The 22,450-nt window shown below is 39.9% G+C and overlaps 1 pseudogene; it reads left to right on the forward strand.

Moving 5' to 3' along the window:
• The window catches only part of LOC130424218 (voltage-dependent T-type calcium channel subunit alpha-1I-like), a 92,295-nt pseudogene that overhangs the window by 56,523 nt on the left and 13,322 nt on the right, over positions 1–22,450 (forward strand).

Below are 22,450 nucleotides of genomic sequence, written 5' to 3' on the forward strand. Positions count from 1 at the left end.
CCTGTAAAAACAAGAGAAACAACTAAAGGCATATACCTGTAAAAACAAGCAAAACAACTAAAGGCATATACCTGTAAAAACAAGAGAAACAACTAAAGGCATATACCTGTAAAAACAAGAGAAACAACTAAAGGCATATACCTGTAAAAACAAGAGAAACAACTAAAGGCATATACCTGTAAAAACAAGAAAAACAACTAAAGGCATATACCTGTAAAAACAACTAAAGGCATATACCTGTAAAAACAAGAGAAACAACTAAAGGCATATACCTGTAAAAACAACTAAAGGCATATACCTGTAAAAACAAGAGAAACAACTAAAGGCATATACCTGTAAAAACAAGAAAAACAACTAAAGGCATATACCTGTAAAAACAAGAGAAACAACTAAAGGCATATACCTGTAAAAACAAGAGAAACAACTAAAGGCATATACCTGTAAAAACAAGAGAAACAACTAAAGGCATATACCTGTAAAAACAAGAGAAACAACTAAAGGCATATACCTGTAAAAACAAGAGAAACAACTAAAGGCATATACCTGTAAAAACAAGAGAAACAACTAAAGGCATATACCTGTAAAAACAAGAGAAACAACTAAAGGCATATACCTGTAAAAACAAGAGAAACAACTAAAGGCATATACCTGTAAAAACAAGAGAAACAACTAAAGGCATATACCTGTAAAAACAACTAAAGGCATATACCTGTAAAAACAAGAGAAACAACTAAAGGCATATACCTGTAAAAACAAGAAAAACAACTAAAGGCATATACCTGTAAAAACAAGAGAAACAACTAAAAGGCATATACCTGTAAAAACAAGAAAAACAACTAAAGGCATATACCTGTAAAAACAAGAAAAACAACTAAAGGCATATACCTGTAAAAACAAGAGAAACAACTAAAGGCATATACCTGTAAAAACAAGAGAAACAACTAAAGGCATATACCTGTTAAAACAAGAAAAACAACTAAAGGCATATACCTGTAAAAACAACTAAAGGCATATACCTGTAAAAACAAGAGAAACAACTAAAGGCATATACCTGTAAAAACAAGAAAAACAACTAAAGGCATATACCTGTAAAAACAAGAAAAACAACTAAAGGCATATACCTGTAAAAACAAGAGAAACAACTAAAGGCATATACCTGTAAAAACAAGAAAAACAACTAAAGGCATATACCTGTAAAAACAAGAGAAACAACTAAAGGCATATACCTGTAAAAACAAGAAAAACAACTAAAGGCATATACCTGTAAAAACAAGAAAAACAACTAAAGGCATATACCTGTAAAAACAAGAAAAACAACTAAAGGCATATACCTGTAAAAACAAGAGAAACAACTAAAGGCATATACCTGTAAAAACAAGAGAAACAACTAAAGGCATATACCTGTAAAAACAAGAGAAACAACTAAAGGCATATACCTGTAAAAACAAGAAAAACAACTAAAGGCATATACCTGTAAAAACAAGAGAAACAACTAAAGGCATATACCTGTAAAAACAAGAGAAACAACTAAAGGCATATACCTGTAAAAACAAGAGAAACAACTAAAGGCATATACCTGTAAAAACAAGAGAAACAACTAAAGGCATATACCTGTAAAAACAAGAGAAACAACTAAAGGCATATACCTGTAAAAACAAGAAAAACAACTAAAGGCATATACCTGTAAAAACACGAAAAACAACTAAAGGCATATACCTGTAAAAACACGAAAAACAACTAAAGGCATATACCTGTAAAAACACGAAAAACAACTAAAGGCATATACCTGTAAAAACACGAAAAACAACTAAAGGCATATACCTGTAAAAACACGAAAAACAACTAAAGGCATATACCTGTAAAAACAAGAAAAACAACTAAAGGCATATACCTGTAAAAACACGAAAAACAACTAAAGGCATATACCTGTAAAAACACGAAAAACAACTAAAGGCATATACCTGTAAAAACAAGAGAAACAACTAAAGGCATATACCTGTAAAAACAAGAAAAACAACTAAAGGCATATACCTGTAAAAACAAGAGAAACAACTAAAGGCATATACCTGTAAAAACAAGAGAAACAACTAAAGGCATATACCTGTAAAAACAAGAGAAACAACTAAAGGCATATACCTGTAAAAACAAGAAAAACAACTAAAGGCATATACCTGTAAAAACACGAAAGACAACTAAAGGCATATACCTGTAAAAACAAGAGAAACAACTAAAGGCATATACCTGTAAAAACAAGAAAAACAACTAAAGGCATATACCTGTAAAAACAAGAGAAACAACTAAAGGCATATACCTGTAAAAACAAGAAAAACAACTAAAGGCATATACCTGTAAAAACACGAAAAACAACTAAAGGCATATACCTGTAAAAACAAGAGAAACAACTAAAGGCATATACCTGTAAAAACAAGAAAAACAACTAAAGGCATATACCTGTAAAAACACGAAAAACAACTAAAGGCATATACCTGTAAAAACAAGAGAAACAACTAAAGGCATATACCTGTAAAAACAAGAAAAACAACTAAAGGCATATACCTGTAAAAACAAGAGAAACAACTAAAGGCATATACCTGTAAAAACAAGAAAAACAACTAAAGGCATATACCTGTAAAAACAAGAAAAACAACTAAAGGCATATACCTGTAAAAACAAGAGAAACAACTAAAGGCATATACCTGTAAAAACAAGAGAAACAACTAAAGGCATATACCTGTAAAAACAAGAAAAACAACTAAAGGCATATACCTGTAAAAACAAGAAAAACAACTAAAGGCATATACCTGTAAAAACAAGAAAAACAACTAAAGGCATATACCTGTAAAAACAAGAGAAACAACTAAAGGCATATACCTGTAAAAACAAGAGAAACAACTAAAGGCATATACCTGTAAAAACAAGAGAAACAACTAAAGGCATATACCTGTAAAAACAAGAGAAACAACTAAAGGCATATACCTGTAAAAACAAGAGAAACAACTAAAGGCATATACCTGTAAAAACAAGAAAAACAACTAAAGGCATATACCTGTAAAAACAACTAAAGGCATATACCTGTAAAAACAAGAGAAACAACTAAAGGCATATACCTGTAAAAACAACTAAAGGCATATACCTGTAAAAACAAGAGAAACAACTAAAGGCATATACCTGTAAAAACAAGAAAAACAACTAAAGGCATATACCTGTAAAAACAAGAGAAACAACTAAAGGCATATACCTGTAAAAACAAGAGAAACAACTAAAGGCATATACCTGTAAAAACAAGAGAAACAACTAAAGGCATATACCTGTAAAAACAACTAAAGGCATATACCTGTAAAAACAAGAGAAACAACTAAAGGCATATACCTGTAAAAACAAGAAAAACAACTAAAGGCATATACCTGTAAAAACAAGAGAAACAACTAAAGGCATATACCTGTAAAAACAACTAAAGGCATATACCTGTAAAAACAAGAAAAACAACTAAAGGCATATACCTGTAAAAACAAGAAAAACAACTAAAGGCATATACCTGTAAAAACAAGAAAAACAACTAAAAGGCATATACCTGTAAAAACAAGAAAAACAACTAAAGGCATATACCTGTAAAAACAAGAAAATCAACTAAAGGCATATACCTGTAAAAACAAGAAAAACAACTAAAGGCATATACCTGTAAAAACAAGAGAAACAACTAAAGGCATATACCTGTAAAAACAAGAAAAACAACTAAAGGCATATACCTGTAAAAACAAGAGAAACAACTAAAGGCATATACCTGTAAAAACAAGAAAAACAACTAAAAGGCATATACCTGTAAAAACACGAAAAACAACTAAAGGCATATACCTGTAAAAACAAGAGAAACAACTAAAGGCATATACCTGTAAAAACAAGAAAAACAACTAAAGGCATATACCTGTAAAAACAAGAGAAACAACTAAAGGCATATACCTGTAAAAACAAGAGAAACAACTAAAGGCATATACCTGTAAAAACAAGAAAAACAACTAAAGGCATATACCTGTAAAAACAACTAAAGGCATATACCTCTAAAAACAAGAGAAACAACTAAAGGCATATACCTGTAAAAACAAGAAAAACAACTAAAGGCATATTCCTGTAAAAACAAGAAAAACAACTAAAGGCATATACCTGTAAAAACAAGAGAAACAACTAAAGGCATATACCTGTAAAAACAAGAGAAACAACTAAAGGCATATACCTGTAAAAACAAGAGAAACAACTAAAGGCATATACCTGTAAAAACAAGAAAAACAACTAAAGGCATATACCTGTAAAAACAAGAAAAACAACTAAAGGCATATACCTGTAAAAACAAGAAAAGGTGAAAACAACAAAAGACAGACATACAAATGCTCCACACACACAATATGCATACATACTAACACACTTTGACATATCAGACGTATCTGGTCTGATCTGGTCTCTGAACATTAGTGAGCATGTCATGTAATGTCATGATTCCGCTATCATGTCATGTGTATTCTTTTCTTGCAGCGGAGTCATGGCATAGCCCTTGGGTTTTGTGTGAGAAAGACATGGCTTTGCTTATATATTGGCTAACATGCGCTTTCTCATGTCTTGTCTGTGTCTCCCGCCATCTCGTTTCCTTGTTACCTTCCCATTAGTGTTTCATTACCCACACCTGTCCCTTGCCATTTATCCTGTGTTTGTTTCCCTTTAAATCATCCTCTTTGATTGTTTGATGTTGCTGTACTTGTACTGTCTAAGTTGATGCTGTCTGTAGATGCCTGTTCTTGGACAGTTCCTCTAGTCTAGTCTAGTCTAGTCTAGTCTAGTCTAGGTTTTCTTAGTTAAGTTAGTCCGTGTCCTTGTTTAGTTAATAGTTTATCCTGTTTTGTTTTCCCCCTCGTGGGTTTTGTTTTGTCCTTTTATAGTGTTATTTGTGCAATAAATTCCCTGTTAACCCCTTCATCCCTGTGTTTGCCTGCACTTGGGTTCTCCCTGGAAAATCATGACAATGTAAGGTGTCCAGGAATGTAATAATATGTGCACTGTTATATGGGCCCAGGGTTGCATGATGGTGAACGACACCATTTTGACTTATAGCTGCACACCTGGTTATGTTACCACCACGTTGTCTTGGGACATTGATTATGGCACAGTGTCCAATAATGTTCCTGCCACATCTCCTTGTCTTAGTGAGGTTAAAACCAGCCTCATCCACAAAAAACTGCTCATGACCCATGACACATATTGCAGCTGTTTTACACGTTCACTTTTTCGTTCAAAAGGTACTCTGTAGATTTGTTTCATTCGGATTCTGTTGCGGGCAAGTACACAACCTAATACAGAAATGCTCACGTTGTGTATGTTTTGGAAGGTGGTGTCATCCTCAATTATGCGCTGCTGAATTTCGTGTAGCCTTATGGAATTATTTGTACCATACTGACTATATGGGTTTCTTGTTCTGCAGTGAACATTCTTCCTCTGCCCCCAGCATCTGGTCGTCTAGCAATTCTGTAAAGTAACAATTTCAGTGTTTTTACATCTATGGTATTGTTGTGTTCCTCATTAGAATATGGCAGTGCAACAAATGTGTGTGTGTGTGTGTGTGTGTGTGCGTGCGTGAATCATCATCAGATGATGTGAGAGAGAATCATCACACTGCTGTCACACAAACACTGCAGCTCACTATACAAACTAATGGAAACTTTCACCCTCACATGTGTGTTTTTCATTTGTGAATATGTGTTTGTGTGTTCTAAAATGTGTGTTTTGATAAATAGAAAGCCATGTGAGACTGTGTGTTTGTGTGAATTTGTGTCATTATTGTATAGCGTTTCTTTCATGAGGTGTCAGAGTTTATAATGAACGTGTGGAAATGCAGGACAGATGGAGCTTTAATTAATGCTGCTTGTGTGTGTGTGTGTGTGTGTGTGTGTATCAGATATGTGTGTATAAGAAGCTGTCTGCAGATAAGAAGAAGAGCTGTTTCATGTCCCTGAACAAACATCACTGAGTCCCACAGCACAAACACACACAATTCACTTCATTAGAAAGACGCACACACGTGCACACTGTGTGTAACATGTTAAAGCTGTTTCTCCATCTGCTGTGAACACAACAGTGTGAGTCTTACTGTCCAGTTGAGATGATGATGATGAGCAACTATAGAGTTACTGTTTTGTGTGTGTGTGTGTGTGTGTGTGTGTGTGTGTGTGTGTGTGTGTGTGTGTGCGTGTGTATACAGTTGTGTTCAAAATTATTCAAGCCCCAATGCTGTAAATGGTTTTAGGGAATTTAGTGTACATTTGAAATTGTATTCAGAATGAAATCCTACAAGGACTTCTTAAAGAACCATATGCAACTAAAATGACATCAATTAGTTTTGTAATACAGTAGTAAATGTTTCTTTTGTGAATTCTTCATTGACATAATTATTCAACCCCTTAAAGACTACCACTCTGAAGAACAGAGGTTCAATGAAGTGTTTTCAATCAGGTATTGAAAACACCTGTGGATATCAGGGAGCAGCAATAAAGCCTAATAAACACCAATTAGGCAGCTTTAAAATGACTGTGATACTCAGCTCCTTCTAGACATTTACTGGTGTGGTTACAAACATGGTGAGGTCAAGAGAATGGTCCAGGAAGACAAGAGAACAGGTGATTACTCTTCACAGGAAGGGCAATGGCTATAAGAAGATTGCAAAGATGTTAAACATACCAAGAGACACCATAGGAAGCATCATTCGCAAATTCAAGGCAAAGGGCACTGTTGAAACGCTACCTGGTCATGGCAGAAAGAAGATGCTGACTTCGACTGCTGCGCGCTACCTGAAGCGTAGAGTGGAGAAAAGTCCCCGTGTGACTGCTGAGGAACTGAGAAAAGATTTGTCAGATGTGGGTACTGAAGTTTCTGCTCAGACAATACGGCGCACCCTGCGTAATGAAGCCTCCATGCCAGAACTCCCAGGCGCACCCCCTTGCTGTCCCCAAAAAATAAGAAGAGTCGACTGCAGTATGCCAAAAGTCATGTGGACAAACCACAGAAGTTTTGGGATAGTGTTCTGTGGACTGATGAAACAAAATTAGAACTGTTTGGGCCCATTGATCAACGCTATGTTTGAACAAGGCCTATGAAGAAAAGAACACCTTGCCTACTGTGAAGCATAGCGGGGGGTCAATCATGCTTTGGGGCTGTTTTGCTTCTGCAGGTACTGGGAAGCTTCAGCGTGTGCAAGGTACCATGAATTCTCTTCAGTACCAGGAGATATTGGATGACAATGTGATGCAGTCCGTCACAAACCTGAGGCCTTGGAAGACGTTGGACCTTTCAACAGGACAATGATCCCAAGCATACCTCCAAGTCCACTAGAGCATGGTTGCAGATTAAAGGCTGGAACATTTTGAAGTGGCCATCGCAGTCACCAGACTTAAATCCGATTGAGAACCTCTGGTGGGACTTGAAGAAAGCAGTTGCAGTGCGCAAGCCTAAGAATGTGACTGAACTGGAGGCTTTTGCCCATGATGAATGGGCGAAGATACCCGTAGATCGCTGCAAGACACTTGTGTCAAGCTATGCTTCACGTTTAAAAGCTGTTATAACTGTAAAAGGATGTTGTACTAAGTACTAAGATTGAATGTCACTTGGGGGTTGAATAAAACTGATAATGATGTGTGCTCAGAAAATACATTTGTGGTTATTTCATTATAAATGTTATGTTACATTTGTCTGACCTACACGTGCCTCTTTGATTTAATTGTAAGCAGGATGACTGAATGATCATAATCAATGTCAAACCGACCAAAACAATCAATTTCAGTGGGGGTTGAATAATTTTGAACACAACTGTATTTGTGTGTGTGTGTGTCTGGTGTGTGTGTACCTGTACTTCTATATGTCTCTCCATGATATGAATGACATGTGTGTTGTGTGTTGTGTTCTTTAGGGTGGTGGAGTATTCACTGGATCTTCAGAATGTCAATCTGACAGCCATCAGAACTGTGAGAGTGTTGAGACCTCTGAAGGCCATTAACAGAGTTCCCAGTGAGTCCAGGTTCTCTCTCTTCACTCTGATTGTGTTACTTCATTTACACACCTGTCTGTTCTTCCACTCCATCATGTGTTTCTGTAAAGCGTCAGAGGTTCTGCTCTTCTCCATATGATGAAAAACACGTCATTTACATCACACATGTGCTGTGTTCAGTGTTGTCTGCTTATCAATGTTCTTCAAAACATCTTTTGTGTTCTGCAGGAGGAAGTTGTGACATGTGTGTGAGGGTCATGAACTGTGCCTTTAATGTATTCTCTTTAATGATTGGTCAATGGACCATCAGCTAACTGAAGTCAGATATTAAGTACTGCTGTCACACACAGGAGGAAATGTACTCACATTCAGTGTACGCACACACTCACACACACACACACACACACACACACACACACACACACACACACAGACACACAGACAGACACACAAAGACAGACACGTACACACACAGACGGACACACAAAGACAGACACACACACATGCACACACAGACGGACACACACACACACACACGCACACACAGACAGACACACAAAGACAGACACACACACATACACACACCCACACACATGCACACACAGACGGACACACACACACATGCACACACAGACAGACACACACAATATGCACACACGCACACACAGACAGACACATGCACACACACACACACTCACACGCACACACAGACAGACACACACAATATGCACAAACACTCACGCACAGACAGACACACACACACACTGAGCTCAGTATAAGAAAAATTGCTGTTGTATTGAGCTGACTGTATTGACTGTGATAAATCACATCAGATACACAAACACACAGAATCTACACAATGTGATATTCAGCCTCATCAACATGAACGTGACTCTGATGGTAATGAGAGAAGTGAAATCTAATAGTTTTCTGACTGTATGTGTTTTTCTGATGATCACTCATCATCACTGAATGTTCATGTAAAGGAGCAGATCAAGTGTGAATCAGCAGTTGATGTGTGTGTAGCTGTGTGTAACTGTGAGCTCCTGTGTCCACTGAGATGCTTTGACACGTCTGAAACACCCGCTGCAGGCTGAGCATCCGCTCACATTTGAGCATTTATTCACTCTTGACGCCCGGTGGAACGCCGCTCTGAGCCTGGGAAAAGACGCCAGCTGCGCGCTTTTTCAGAAATCGTAAACAATTGAAAAACATGCCTGACGCCGACAGAAACGCCTCGGTGGACACACACCCATACGGCAATCGTTCTGTCCGTCCACTGGAGAATGTTATTTCTGCGGATTGTTGGATATGATGTCAGCAGATCTTGTGTGTTGATGTTCACCACACAAAAGTGTCAAACCTTCCTCAGTTTCTCACTGAGACTGAAGTGAGTGTTAGTGAGTCAGCTGCTGAGATCAGCTTCAGATTGAGAACAAGCATGAGATCTGTGAGATTAAATCTTTTGTTTAAATCTCATGTGTGTCTCAGATTTTTCTCCTGAGATAACGAGTCAGAAATCTGACAAATGTGTCTGTCATGAGACTTTAAGAAGAGATATCAACAGTGTGTCAAACTGAGCTCAGATCAAAAGTCATTATGATTGAAGATCTCAAAATCATCTCAAACATTTCTCATCACATTGACTCAAATCAGATGATTTCACCTCCACACTCTTCTTGATTTCACACACTCTCATTTCATTCTCTTTTGATGTTCTCTGAACAATCTGAGACACAAGTGAGAACATCACATTTCCTCAGCTATGAAAGAGCAACATGTGAGTGATACCATTTTCTTCCGTGTGTGTGTGTCAGGTATGCGTATTTTAGTGAATCTGTTGTTGGATACACTGCCGATGTTGGGGAACGTGCTGCTCTTGTGTTTCTTTGTCTTCTTCATCTTCGGGATCATTGGCGTACAGCTGTGGGCGGGGCTTCTGCGGAACCGCTGTTACCCGGAGGAAAACTTCACACTGTGAGTCCACACACACACACACGCACGCACACACACACACACACCCACATGTATGTTTTATTATCTCCATGGGGACAGTCCATAGGTGTTATGAGTTGTATACTGTACAAACTGTATATTTTATCCCCTAAACCTAAAGATCCTAGAAAACTTTTTGAAGTTTTATATTTTCAAAAATGATCGTTCTGTATGATTTAAAAGCTTTTGTTCCCGTGAGGACCTCAGTTTTGGTCCCCACAGTGACACGAGTCCCCGTGAGTTGGTGTGTATTCAGGTTCAGGTCCCCACTAACATATAAAAACCAAGTCCACACACACACAGAACACTCTCACAGAGATCTCAGATCGTTGGTGTGTCATGTCTGTCACCTGTGCAAAACCAAACACTGGTTCTGGTTCTGTGTGGGTTCATCTGGTTCTGTGTGGGTTCCTCTGGTTCTGTGTGGGTTCCTCTGGTTCTGTGTGGGTTCCTCTGGTTCTGTGTGGGTTCTTCTGGTTATATGTGGGTTCTTCTGGTTCTGTGTGGGCTCCACTGGTTCTGTGTGGGTTCCTCTGGTTATACGTGGGTTCTTCTGGTTCTGTGTGGGTTCTTCTGGTTCTTTGTGGGTTCCTCTGGTTCTGTGTGGGATCCATTGGTTCTGTGTGGGTTCTTCTGGTTCTGTGCGGGTTCTTCTGGTTCTGTGTGGGTTCCTCTGGTTCTGTGTGGGTTCTTCTGGTTATATGTGGGTTCTTCTGGTTCTGTGTGGGTTCCTCTGGTTCTGTGTGGGTTCTTCTGGTTATATGTGGGTTCTTCTGGTTCTGTGTGGGTTCTTATGGTTCTGTGTGAGTTCCTCTTGTTCTGTTAGGTTCTTTTGGTTCTGTGTGAGTTCCTCTTGTTCTGTTTGGTTCTTCTGGTTCTGTGCGGGTTCTTCTGGTTCTGTGCGGTTTCCTCTGGTTCTGTGTGGGCTCTTCTGGTTCTGTGTTGGCTCCGCTGGTTAAGTGTGGTTTCTTCTGGTTATGTGTGGATTCAGCTGGATCTGTGTACTTTCCTCTGGTTCTGTGTGGGTTCCTCTGGTTCTGTGTGGGTTCCTCTTGTTCTGTTTGATTCTTCTGGTTCTCTGTGGGTTCTGCTGGTTCTGTGTGGGTTCCTCTGGTTCTGTGTACTTTTCTCTGGTTCCATTTGGTTTCTTCTTTGAGCTGTAGGTTGTTTGTGGAATGAGTTTCTTGTGTATGTTCCCTCTGGTGTGGTTTGTGGTATCACATTCATTCATGTTTCTTACACCTGCAGTAACTGACACAAGGTTCTGTTACTGTAATTAATGACATCTGCTGAGCTCATCAGTGCTTGTTCTATCAGTGGAAATGTTTATTGATGTATACTTATCTCAGAAGTTGCTGTGACTCACAGTTTCATGTTTGTTCAGTAATTCTCAGTTTCATTAACAGAGAGCCAGTTAATTTAGGATAGATTTTATACTCCTCCTCTCTCTCTCTCTCTCTCTCTCTCTTGCTCTCTCTCTCTCTCTCTCTCTCTCTGTCTCTGTCTCTCACTCTCACTCTCACTCTCTCTGTCTCTCTCTCTGTCTCTGTCTCTCACTCACTCTGTCTCTCTCTTTCTTGTGTTCTCCGTTAATGTTGCTCTGTGTATCAGGGACTGCTAGGAGAATTATGACTTTGACCTTCTTATGTCATATGCAATGGAGTGTGTGTGTGTTTCTTTCAGAGCTGGGTTAAGCTTTGACAAAGGGACTCATAGATTCATTAAAGAGCTGCTGTAGGTTTATTATAAAAAAGATATAAAGTCTTAACACAGACGTGATAGAGGTTCTCTCTTTCTTTCTTTCTGTCTTTCTGTCTTTCTCTCTCTCTCTCTCTCTCTCTCTCTCTCTCTCTCTCTCTCTCTCTCTCTCGCTCTGTCTCTCTCTCTCTCTGTCTCTCTCTCTCTCTCTCTCTCTCTCCCTCTCCCTCTCTCACTCACTATCTCTGTCTCTCTTTGTCTCTCTTTCTCTCTCTCTCTGTCTGTCTTTCTCTCTCTCTCTTGTTAGCAGTATGTGTGGTGTTGTGTGACCTCTATTGTCCAGAAGGAGATCTCTTATTCTCTGATGGTTTATCTCTTGTCTGTTGTGTTATGTTGTGTCATCAGAGGAACTCAGTGTGTGAATCGCCATAACAAATGACTGACCTGATCTGTTTCCAAACAAATATATATATATTAAGATCAATAAATCTGTACATACTTTATAGGAATGCATCTATTTTAATCTTACTGTATGAAAGAAGCCTGTCATGTGCTCTGTGGTGTTGTGTACTAGCTCTTGTTGTTATTCTGTGTTTTTAAATGAGTCTCAGCTCTTCTCTGTATGTTGGCAGTGATCTGAAGCTATCTGGGCTCTTTTTTTCCTTGTTTGTATTTTACGTGGTTTAAAGACAATATGCTGTTTGAGCAGATGTGATCAGATGTTCTTCTGGAGATATGAGGAGGAAACCTCAGAAATGAAATGTGATGCTCATGTTAATCATGTTAATGTGTGGAGCAGAGATGTGTGTGTCAGTTTATTGTGAGGTTTCTTCTCCATACAGAATCATGTTTATCGTCACCTGACAGAGACTGAAGCGTTCTTTGTGATCTTACAGATTCATTTCCACTGTCTGGAGACGCTTTAAGTGACCGTCTAAAAGAAAGAGGAATACAGGCTTATGTTCTCTTGGATGATGTTTGTCCTCTGTAATCTTCATAAATATCATTTCATTTACTCTCAGACTTTGATCTGTTTGTTTGCTGTGATGTGCTCTAAGGGTTTATTAAAAACGGCTCAATGCAGCATTTAGGATTTACACACAGAGAGAGCTAGCTGATAAAATCTCTGACCCTCCGGTTAAACACTCTGTCTGCGTGTGTGTGTCTGTGTGTATGTGTGTCTTTTAGTCTGTGTCTGTGCATGTGTGTCTGGGTGTGTCTGCAGGTGTGTCTGCGTGTCTGTCCGTGTCTGCGCGTGTGTCTGCGTCTGTCTGCGTGTGTGTGTATGAGATTGCGTGTATCCGTGTGTGTGTCTGCGTGTGTGTGTCTGCGCATGTGAGTCTGTGCATGTGTGTCTGTGCATGTGTGTCTGGGTGTGTCTGCAGGTGTGGTGTGTGTCTGCGTGTCTGTCCGTGTCTGCGCGTGTGTCTGCGTCTGTCTGCGTGTGTGTGTATGAGATTGCGTGTATCCGTGTGTGTGTCTGCGTGTGTGTGTCTGCGCATGTGAGTCTGTGCATGTGTGTCTGTGAGTGTGTGTATTTGACACCTGTGTGTCAGTGTTTGTACAGTAAACTTCATGTGCTGTGGCAGCACTTTATTTAAGGAGGATAATGACATAATGACGCTGACTTTACATCATATTACTCATATTCTTAGCATCTAGAGACAGCCATCCCAGAATGCAGTGCCACAAGCTCTATCCAAGATGGCAGATGGATTAAGTGAGATGGTGGTCTAGTGGGTTAAACCACTGAACTGGTAAATCAAAGGTTGCTGGTTTGATCCCAGCAGCCACCACCAGTGTGTCCTTGAGCAAGACACTTTACTCCATGTTGCTCCAGGGAGATTGTCCCTGTAATAAGTGCACTGTAAGTCGCTTTGGATAAAATCGTCTGCCAAATGACTAAAAAATGTAAATGTAAAAAAAGTAAACATTCAAGAACACATTTAATTGAAGTTCAATTTTGTGTTTATATTTTGCTTTTTCTATATTGTTAATCATTGCAGTACACACTTGTGTGTACAGACAGTAAGATACTTCAGTCAGTCAGTGTCACATGACACGTGTCATGATAAAGCCCACACATCAGACCAGCTGACAGAAACATAAGACAAAAATAGAGATGATTGTACAAATTGTACCCTGTGTTTCATGCGTTGATGCTAACTGTTTTGTGTTTTAAGGTCGACGGGCGTGTCACTTCCAGCTCAGTACTACTCACTGGATGAGGAAGACGAGCGGCCCTTCATCTGTTCTCTGCCGCAGGATAATGGCATCATGTCGTGCGGTGATGTGCCGGCTCGTCGTGTGTCCGGACATCAGTGTTGCCTGGATGCAGAGGATGTTGTTCATCAGACGCTGGGCCTGACCACTGAACCCTTCCTGAACACCAGCGCTCTCATTCCTGGACTCTGTGTCAACTGGAATCAATATTACACACGCTGCAGCACGGGTCACAAAAACCCACACAAAGGAGCTATCAACTTCGACAACATCGGATACGCCTGGATCGTCATATTTCAGGTGACAGAGCGCACAGTCACTCTCTGGGAACTTTCCTTCTACATTTATTTGTACTTTCATTTTAATTGATGGAGATATGGAAGAAATGATCGTTTTCTCCCTAATGCGCGTGTGTGTTTAGGTCATAACTCTGGAGGGTTGGGTGGAAATCATGTATTATGTCATGGACGCACATTCCTTCTACAACTTCATTTATTTTATTCTGCTGATAATAGTAAGTACACCACACACTCACACACACACACACTCACACACACACACACACACAAGTGTAACATTAACTCTTTCTCTCTCTCTGCACTTTTCTCACAGATTGGCTCTTTCTTCATGATAAACTTGTGTTTGGTCGTCATAGCAACACAGTTTTCGGAGACCAAACAGCGTGAGCATCAGTTGATGCAGGAGCAGCGTGCCGCGTGTCTGTCCTCCAGCACTCTGACTGAACCCGGCGACTGTTACGAGGAAATCTTTCAGCTGGTCCGTCACGTCCTGCGCAAGACCCGCCGGCGCATCGCCACGTTCTGTGCAGCTCTCTGTCACACACCACCGCAGAGAACATCAGCTCACCGCAAACACATCACCAACGGAGGACAGATCCTCCAGAACGGTTAGAGCGCTTTACATCACAGGTCTCACACTCCTGAGAGACATAAGACAGAAGCTGAGAGACTCGCCCTCATATCTGATGTTCTCATCATTAGATCAGACTAGATCAGACTACTCATCTATGAACTCTGTTTAGATGAAGACTGATGTCAGTGTGTGTGTTTGCTTGTTTGTGTAACAGTGTCTGTTTGATGTATTACAGATAGAGTGACACCTGCTGCCTCAGCAGCCAATCAGCAGCCAGAGGAGGGAGGGGCTGAAGAGAGTGTGGAGGGGGCGTGTCAGGGGCGGGGTCTTGAGCTGTGGATGGAGATGAGAGTGAAACTGTGGGCGATCGTGGAGAGTAAATACTTCAGCAGAGGCATCATGATCGCCATCCTCATCAACACAATCAGCATGGGCATAGAACACCACCAGCAGGTACACACATACAACTCAACACAAACACGCACACACAACTGAACTGAACAACAACACAAACACATCACACACTCAACTGAACAGACACACACAGGTGAGAGAAACATGTCAGAAATGAAGTGTTTTTTTATTAAGCGTGTTCGGGTGTTATTGTTATTGTGTTGTTGTGTAATTGTGTTGTGTAGTTCTGCATGAGTCTGAATGTTTAGAACTCAGTGAAATCAATGATGTCTGATTTGATTGACTTCATCATCATTAACTCTCTTCATTACTGCACCTAATGATGCGTTTCCTCGTTCTGTGTGTGTGTGTGTGTGTGTGCAGCCAGAAGAGCTGACTAATGTTCTGGAGATCTGTAACATCGTGTTCACCAGTATGTTTGCTCTGGAGATGATGTTAAAGCTCACGGCGTTCGGCTGTTTTCATTACCTGCGTAATCCCTACAACACTTTTGATGGAATCATTGTGATCATCAGGTAAACAAAAACAACAACACAATCATTCACACAACACTGATGGTGATTCTGCTTGATTGATATCTGTGTGTGCGTGCGCAGTGTGTGTGAGATCATGGGGCAGTCTGACGGCGGTCTGTCAGTGCTCAGGACGTTCCGGTTGTTGCGTGTTCTGAAGCTGGTTCGGTTCATGCCGGCGTTACGCAGACAGCTGGTGGTTCTGATGAAGACTATGGACAATGTGGCCACGTTCTGCATGCTGCTGATGCTCTTCATCTTCATCTTCAGGTGGGAATTCACCTCTCATTACACTTGAGCAATAAAGTCTCACAAACAACATCATTTCAGGACAACGATCATGACATCAGGTCATGAGCAGCTCATACTTTACACATGATTTGATCTCTCTCTCTCTCTCTCTCTCTCTCTCTCTCTCTCTCTCTCTGTCTCTCCCTCTGTCTCTGTCCATCTGTCTGTCTGTATCTCTGTCTGTCTGTCTGCAGTATTCTGGGGATGCATATCTTTGGCTGTAAGTTCAGTCTCAAAACAGACACTGGAGACACAGTACCAGACCGAAAGAACTTTGATTCTCTGCTGTGGGCGATCGTCACTGTGTTTCAGGTACCGAGAGAGAGAGAGAGAGAGGGGTGTGATTCACACGTCCCTTAGACACACGCATGACTCTGTGTTTGTGTGTCTGTGTGTAGATTCTGACGCAGGAGGACTGGAATGGAGTGTTGTATAACGGGATGGCCTCCACGTCTCCTCTGGTTGCTCTGTATTTTGTGGCTCTCATGACGTTTGGGAATTACGTTCTGTTCAATCTACTGGTGGCCATACTGGTGGAGGGCTTTCAGGCTGAGGTAACCCCCCCAAAATATCACTGAATTCAAGCAGAACTTTATTGAGTTCCTGCTGAATGTCTGTCTATCCATCAGGGAGATGCCAATCATTCATACACAGATGATGACCACTCGTCCTCTGATGACAGCGAGAAACAGAAAGATTCGCTCACAATCTCTGGTATTATTCTCTTTACACATAATACACCCGTGAGGGATGGACGGGAACCTGTACACTGTTCATGTTTAATGTTCTACATGATTATTTTGGTTTCCAGCATCTCCTCTGAAGTTCTGTGGTTATAAAGATGTCTCTCTCTCTTTCAGATCCTAAACTCTCCTCTCTCACAGCTAACGGTCATCTTGAGTTGACACCGCTGGCTGAAGGAAAGAGCCGGATGAGTTTTTCTGAGGAGAATCACAGGAGTCGACCCATCAGTCTGTGCAGGAGGTCTTCATCTCTGGTGTGTCAATAGAGAAATAAATATCACTTTCATGTCTGTGTTTGTTCTGGACTGTCATTGGTCAATCCTGATTCTTCTCTAAAGACCGGCTTTGTGTTTTCCTCACCACCTCAAATCCCATCTGATTTCCTTCTATATATAGAACCTTCAAATATTGAATCTGTCGGAGGACTTTGTTCCTGTTGATATTTAATGTCAGTTTAAGCGACAGGTCTCACTCAAAGCTAAATTCTTCCTCACGTGTTTGTAAATCTGTATGCAAGTCTTTCTTCCAGTATTTTGAGAAATGTCCGCGTGGTTTTGTGTTCATTTGTGTTCAATGAATTGAAGGGAGTTCAATGTTGTTTGATATCAACATTCCTCAAAATATCTTCTTTTGTTAGAGGGAAGAAATTATTTTTTATTTTTTTGTGAACTGTCCCTTTAGTACGGCATTGGTGCACATTACATTTGGATTGTGTCTGTTTGTGTGTGTAGACATTTTTGGGTGTGTGTTTAAGACAAAAAATCTCTTGATAATGTGTGATGCTCAGTTGATGCCTATCTGGGTTTCGATGGCAATCTCTTTTTTTAATTGAAACAGCCATGTAGAAAGAGAGAGAGAAAGAGAGCGGTTTCTGTTGTTCTTGTGAAGAGTACTGTGGTAAAACAGGGTAAAAGTTCACATGTTGTCTGGTTTTGACATAATCAAGCGTGTTGTCCAGACTGCTGAGCTGTCGTCTGACTGATGTTTGTTCATCAACACAACTTTCTGTGTGAGGTCAACAGCAGAGGACACACGTTTCTATGGAAACTGTCATTTTACTGTTCCTGCTTGTAAAATGAGCACATGCACCAACACACCATCTTCATCCTCATGTCACAAGGGAAGTCATTTGTGCTAAAAACAAACCAGAAAACAGATACAGAACTCAAAACTTCTCACTTCAGAATCAACATTTATACAAACTGTAACCGTTCTTTGGCCTGAGCTACTGCAACTTTGTGACATCACACTGATGAAAGTATCATCATCATGTCAATACCTATTGGTTGACAAGAACCTTGAGTCGTCCAATCACAGTGACGTCATCTTAATGTTAAAAAACAGATCTGTGATTATTCTAGTCTGATCTCAAGTGTGACACAAATCAGCTCTGAATCTGATGAGTGTTAAAGAGACAGCTGAGAGAGAGTGAAAAACAGACATGAAGAACTACTTTAGATTTGTTATTAAAATGTATAGGCCTACATTTCATTATTCTTCATTTGTAATTCACATTGTCTAAATGCATCTGATGAATGAATAGATAAATACTGAAATAAGAGTTTGCTTGTCTGTGTGTATAGCGTCACAGCCGCAGTTTTCACTATCACCACTGGGGGCGTCCTCCTCCTCAGGCGTCCTGGAGTCGGCGGTGCAGTTGGAACAGCGCGGGTCGTTCTGCTCGAAGTCTGAGGTCAGCCGGGGGGATCGGGGGCAGTTTAAGGGTTTGTGGTGTTCACTCACATCCCGCCGAACACGAGACGCTTCTGCCTCATCCTCCGTTCCTGTCACGGCGAAACCGCCGGGCTCTCTCACTGGATCTCCCTGAACCCCTGCAGCGCCCCCCTCTGTTCCGGAAGAAGAGCGTCTCAGCGGAGCATCACGACTGTAACGGGAAGGGCCCGGGACCCCAGGGACCGCTGCTCGGAGAAGTTTATCCTCAGCTCGATGTCCGTAAAGACAAGAGTGACCTGGAAGAAGACACAGAATATGTGAGTGACACACAACTCAGAACACTGGACGCACAAATTATTTACAGCTGCAAAACAGAAACTTGCGGGTTACACCTGTTAGAACTCGACATACTGTAGGACGGGGGTTCTTAAACTTCTGAGAGTCAGTGCCAAAATATGTGTATCATATTTGGCACTCTTATTGAAGTACGTGTGACATCAGACACGTTTCATGGTGATAAATAAAAACATGAATCTTTAATCATTTTCATTTCACTTACGTGTTCCAAAAAGGTTTCCTTGGTTGATCTAAGTGTTCTAATAAAGCGGCACAATTTGATCATGTATAGCAAGCTCTATTAAAACTAGAGAGACACGATATATTATCGGTCATATCGGTATTGGACGATAAATGCTCATATTTAATTTAATCGTATCAGCCGATAATTAAATTTAGGCCGATATAATATGACTAATTTCCTCTGGTTGAAGCACTTCAGCTGCATGCTGCTCACAGTTAAAGTCCAATAAAGTACAGATCATTCACTCACTGTTATGTAGTTATTTATTAACGTGTATATTATAGGAACAAAAGCATATTGTTTGAATACGACTGCTGTCTGAATGCTTTCTGTCTTGAGACCCGTTAGACACGTGGCTGTTGACAACACCTTTCTGGGTTGTCTGGAAGAACATCATTAATTTGTTTATTAATTAAACATTATACCAGAAAAGTTTAAAAGTTAAAGAATCTTTAATTAGTATAAAGTAGGGCTGGGGTGCACTATTATTTATGAAACGATTAATCTAGCGATTATTTTATCGATTAGTCGACTAATCTAACGACTGATTGGACGATCAATCCAACGCTTATTTTTCTGTTGCTCTTTCTCAGGACAGGACGCCACAAGGTTCTTTGCTTTGTCCTAGAAAACAAAAATGCAATGCATATTAGAACAACAACTATGACTGTGGGGTATTTTAAATCTACTCTTAACCTCATTGTAGTGCTATGCTATGATTAGTTTATTTGAATGCTAACGTGGCTATCCCTCAGCTGTGCAATTTGGTGGTGCTAGGCTAACCAATTAACCAACGTATCTTAGCTCTCTGTGCAGTTTGTCCGTGCTAGGTTAGTAGCTAATGTCAGCTACTATAGATAGTGGTGTTCTGCAGCCGTAAACTAGCTTCCATTCAAGCCAACATTAGATGATAACTAACGTTAGCTAAACACAGCGGTCTAGGCGCCAGTAGCTACCTATCGCACGAACAAACTGCAAGGAGAGCTAAGATAGTTAGCTAGCACAACCGAAGTGCAGAGAGCTCAAGCTACACTACACAAACATGTAATTAATTTAGCCAACGTAAGTACTTACTTGTTATTGTCTCCTTCACAAGTGACAATGGGGTGTTTCCGTTTCAAATGCTCCAACATTGCTGTTGTGCTGGCGTGGTATGCCAACTCCATTTGGCAAAGAGCGGAAATAATGACACCTTTACGTTTGGGACTAAATTTGAAGTATTCCCATACCCATGTTTTGGTCTCCCACGTGTGTGTGGCGAGCTGCTGCGATGCGTCGTCGTCGACGTGTCGCTACACCCCTAGTGTAAAGTAGGATTGGTACTTCAGGAGACAAAAAGAATTTCAGTCTCAGAAAATGTTGTATTGATATTTAGGTACGGTATATCGGCCAATATATCGGTTATCAGCTCCCAATGTTCAAGAATTATCGGTTATTGTTATCGGCCAAAATATATATAGATCGGTGCATCCCTAATTAAAACCTTGAAAATTATGTATGAATTGTTTGTTACTAACAAATAAATAACAGAGATAGATTGTGAATGAGACAACAACTCTTTCTGTTTCTAGCAATAGTATAAATTACACAGATATTTGTACTATCAAAAAACGTATAGTATAGTTATTGTGTGTAGTATCTGTTCTTTTAGATAAAGAAACATGAGTGTCATTTTGTAATATATGTGTCTGCTGATCTGTTCCGCTATTAAAATAAAGATGACTCACAACTTCCATTAAAACATTTTATTGTTGAAGAGACGTTGAGACGGAGCATTTTATCATGTTATCTGGTCACATCGTGGCATGGTGCCTTTAATATTGATGATGTCATAAGAAATGAAGTTGTTTCTCACAGATAAGTGGTTTGTTCTGGGATATTTGTTGTTTATGAGGCTGGTTTTAGGCTTTAGAAAGTTTTTATTCTTTCTTGATGTGTTTGTTATCTGGAGATATGTAATGAACCCATATGCAAATAAGATTTACAACGATAGCGTGGTAGCGTGGGTTTGGTAACAGTTTAAGATCGTGTAACACACTCAGTGTCTGCCAATCTCATATTTATCTTGAGTACCTGTACAGTACAGTTGCTTACGTTTATTTTGATCACATTTATAAAAGAGAGATACAGTTGTACCATTATTTCTGGAAAAACAGTGTGTGCTGGAGGCTGGACGAGTGGGGAGAGTGGGACGGAACTACAGCACGAGCACACAACACATTATCACATTAATCCCTTCATGTTTTCTACATTATGCACGTACACACCAACAAAGTACAGACGTATGACTCAATTTGATTTACCGCGTGCAGTTCATGTTCGGCATCTTCTAGCACTGGGACCGCTCCATCTTTCAGTTTAAAACCATCTCCAAATCGTTTATATAACATCCATCACTGAAATGCCATGAACAAACAGACACACCTCAACTTCACTATCGCAAGAGCAACGAGCTGCAGCACAGCCAATCTTGTTGACGCACAGTTAATCTTGTTGGTCAGGGGTCTCGCTAGTCAGTTGTCTGGTGGATGGGCTCTTTCTTCGGCCTTGCCAATAAAAGGAATAGGATCAGTGACGACACAGGGATCCAGAATTAGAAAAACTTTCTGAAACTATTTGGAGTTCTGGGGGAGTGTATCAAGTACAGAAATACTGTGTCAAATGTCAAACTGTTTTTTTAACAATGTGAAGTGTGATTAACAGTGTGAAGAAGTCAGAATACATGACATAGCATGATAGCTCCGCTTAAAACCTTTTTAATATTTAATGGTGAACATTTGTGCTCAAATTAAATAACAATCTTTTCAAAAATGATTCTTAAACAAAACTATATAAAAAAGACCCTCAAAGTTATATTTATTTTATACAACAACAAGAAGTTAAGTCTGTGCCTTACATTGTTGTATTTTCCCAACGCAAATCTCCACACAAAGCCAGCAGCTGAATGTTTGCACATCTTTGAGAGACAGACAGCGGTTCTTTTTACACCGATTGAAACAAGAGAGTCAATGATTCAAATGCAGTTTCAAAGTCGTTTGAATACATGAGTTGAATGAATGACTCATTGTTTAAAAAGATGTGGCGACACCAACTGCCAGCCATTTTAATTAAATAAACACTATATTTATCAATATTTAATAAAAACATGTTTTCAAAATCTATGAAGTGTTATTGCTAAAATACTTTAGCCAGTCTGTGAAAAAGAAGCTCACGACAAGGAAATAGTTCTGTTCAAACATATTTAAAGCATGGTGGATAGACTCCATTTTAAACAAAAGGAAAGGGTTTATTATGAAATTAAATATAACGAAATACATGAAATCAATATATTCAATTCAATTAAATTCAATTACACATGTATTCTTCCCATACACAGGTTTAAAGTCAAGACAGTCAGCAAAGGCAATTTTGAGAAAACATTTTAAAA

Source organism: Triplophysa dalaica, chromosome 6 (genome assembly GCF_015846415.1).
Source record: "Triplophysa dalaica isolate WHDGS20190420 chromosome 6, ASM1584641v1, whole genome shotgun sequence".
Lineage (NCBI taxonomy): Eukaryota > Metazoa > Chordata > Actinopteri > Cypriniformes > Nemacheilidae > Triplophysa > Triplophysa dalaica.